At 36.3% G+C, this 3,346-nt stretch overlaps 1 protein-coding gene across 2 annotated transcripts in view; it reads right to left on the bottom strand.

Moving 5' to 3' along the window:
* LOC106470905 overlaps nt 1–3,346 on the bottom strand; it is an 81,271-nt gene that overhangs the window by 59,200 nt on the left and 18,725 nt on the right. The gene's annotated exons all lie outside the window — the stretch shown is intronic.

Genomic DNA, 3,346 nt, shown 5'->3' with positions numbered 1-3,346 from the left:
CTTCGCGCGAAATTCAAGTAAGAAATTAACTAACATTGGCACAGCAGCAAGCCTGAGGGCTTACAATGCTAAAAATCGGGTTTTGACATCCGCAGTGAACAGAAAACAGAAAGTCTATTGCGTAAATTTGGGCTTAATAACAAGCAAACAAGATACAGCTGTCCAAGATTTCACCATTGAAAGGTTTTATATAAAAAAAATCTTACTCATTGCGATCAGTGTTCAATTTTTCCAACTGTCCAATATTTATGACTGAGGTATTACTAACTACGAATCGAAACCCGTTTCTATAACTTTCTAAGATTTATGACTGATGTATTTTATATATATATATATATATATAAAACTTACTCACTAGGATTCTAGACTCGTTTCTCTAACTACAGAAGATTTCACGACTGAATCATATAATTAATGAAAAAAAAGTACTCATTGAGATAAGAGCTTCTTTAACTGTCCGGGCTTGCACGATTGAAGTAAATGTTTTATACAAAACCTATTCACTGCGAGGGCCGGGTGTGGCCTAATGGTTAGTGCGTTCGGATTGTGAACTCAGGGATTCATGGTTCACGTCCCGATGCCACAATAATGCGTTCCCCGTGAGTTAGTAATAAGAATGACCCATTATTCGGTCAGACAAGAATGTCCCAAGAGGTAGCAAGTGGGTGCTGCTTAATTGTTGTCTTTATTCTATTAAGATCGGTTATGTACAGTTTGGTGCGAAAATTCTAAACAAATCAAACAAATACACTATACAATTCGAGTCTGGCACCAAGATTTAACGACTGACGTATATGTCTAGTTTCATTGTAAAAGGGTGTGAAGAAAATCAAACGGGTCAAAAACTACAGGCAGGAGTTTTTCAGTTGTGGAGGGGACGTTTAATTGATAAAACAATTAATCTAGTCTTAATAACTTGGTTCTAAATTTGGGAGAGCGAAATATTCACTGGTGTGTGTGTGTGTAAACACTTAAGGAATAAAATATGTGATTTATAACTAAATTAAACAACTTTTAAAATTTATTCTAGTTTGTGAAATTTTCGTTTTGTTGGCGTAGCATGTCTGTGTTTAAAAAAAGCATGATTCCAAAGAAAGACGGTTTACAGATTTCATAACGACAACTGAAGACGTTATTCGTAAACGACTATAATATTTAAGAAAAGTCACTTGAATTGCTATTGAGCGATGTTTTCAACAGCTAGATAGCATTTCATAATTATTACATTACCTTTACTACTGTTGAATCTACTGTTAACACTTAATCTTGAAATACTAACGGACACTTCGATTTATAAACATATTAAAACAAGTACGTATTATTTGCTATCAATATAATACGGTGTGTTTAGATTACGGTGTCAGCTCTGCTGCTGATAACCTCATATTTTTGATAACAACTACTACTGTTTACATAATTTATTTCAGTTTTAAAAGTTATTATTAATATATATAATTGCTAACTGGGCACCGTAGGTGCGTTATATAAGTGACTCATTCTCGCTATTCAGCTCAAACTTTGTGGCGGTTGGTGCAGTTATCTATTCTGGTTAGAAGTTCAAAATTGAATGGTCGGCTATTTCTAATTACTAGGATTCTCTCACATGTTGTAAATTCCAATTAAAAAAACTTAATAGTGTGTGTATGTTAAAAACAACTTCTACCAGAACTTACTATCTAAATCAGTAAGGAACATTTAAAGATTTGTTTTAGCCTAAAGGTACTCAGTGGTCTGTCTACACTGTGTCAGAGGTTTAAAGAAATATTGTGAAATCATGAAAATGAAATAAAGAACAAGTCATTTGGTAAAATAAGTAGAAAAAAATAAAGTGAAAATTATTATTCATATCAATTAGTCACAGACAAAATATAACGAACTTTTATAAATTTGTAACAAATATTTTACTCTTATGTGTTGTATTATTTAAAACAATTATTTTGTGACACTTCACATCATACATTTTGGTTTGATTTGATATTCAGCACAAAGCTACACAATGGGCTACCTGTGATCTGCCCACCACGAGTATCAAAACCCAATATTTAGCGTTGTAAGCCTGCAGATTTACCTGTGAGCCACTGGGGGCACACAAATCATTAGTTACATACGTATCAATCCTTATTTTACAAGCTTTTCGTTCTCCCACTTCAAAGAAATTTCATACAGTTCGGTTAAATTTTTTTACAATATTTACGAATAAAAATCAACAACATAAGATGTTGATTAAAAATATAACTAAACTTTTCATCCCAAGACTAACTAACCGCGAAGAATTATAAAAAAGTATTTTTATTTTAAGCTTCCCAGCTTTGCTAAAAGTTTTTATCAACCAAAGTACATTAAGGGCCCGGCATGGCCTGGTGGATAAGGCGCTCGACTCACAATCTGAGGGTCGCGGGTTCGAATTCCAGTTCCACCAAACATGCTCGTCCTTTCAAAGAGGGGAGGCTGTCAAGTGGGTTGCATCCTTGACGTAAGAAACAACTTTAGAAACGATGGCAGAGCAAGATCTGCCATCGGCTCGACGGTCCGCAAGGACTATGGGGAAAAAACAAAACAAAAAAAATACATTAAACGCTACAGCTTTTTATAGTTTTTCTTTTTTTCCTACTTTTATTTTATTTCCAGATAATCACGTAATATGCTTTAGCCGTCCTTCATTTTGAAGTGACAAACGAGAGAAAGTCAATAGATCCCACCGCACACTGTTAGGCTATCATTGTCTGTCTAAATATTGGGATTTGACCGTGACCTTTATAATGCACCCATGGTCGTAAAGTGAGGGAGCACGTTTAATTTTTTTATTGCTTTGGTAACGGAAAGAGAACGGTGAGCCTGAACACTAATCACTGAGCCACTCTCGGTCACCTATTGTTGGCATTTCATCACTCTAGTTAATCACTGAGCCACGCTCGGTCACGTATTGTTGGCATTTCATCACGCTAATCAATCATTGAGCCACGCTCGGTCACGTATTGTTGGCATTTCATCACGCTAATTAATCATTGAGCCACGCTCGGTCACGTATTGTTGGCATTTCCTCACGCTAATCACTGAGCCACGCTCGGTCACGTATTGTTGGCATTTCATCACGCTAATTAATCATTGAGCCACGCTCGGTCACGTATTGTTGGCATTTCATCACGCTAATCAATCATTGAGCCACGCTCGGTCACGCATTGTTGGCATTTCCTTACGCTAATCATTGAGCCACGCTCGGTCAGGTATTGCTAGCATTTCTTCACTCTAGTTAATCACTGAGCCACGCATTGTTGGCATTTCCTTACGCTAATCATTGAGCCACGCTCGGTCACGTATTGCTAGCATTTCCTCACGCTAATCACTG

This window comes from Limulus polyphemus, unplaced genomic scaffold (genome assembly GCF_000517525.1).
Source record: "Limulus polyphemus unplaced genomic scaffold, Limulus_polyphemus-2.1.2 Scaffold4280, whole genome shotgun sequence".
NCBI lineage: Eukaryota > Metazoa > Arthropoda > Merostomata > Xiphosura > Limulidae > Limulus > Limulus polyphemus.
This window is presented reverse-complemented; position numbering and strand designations above follow the sequence as displayed.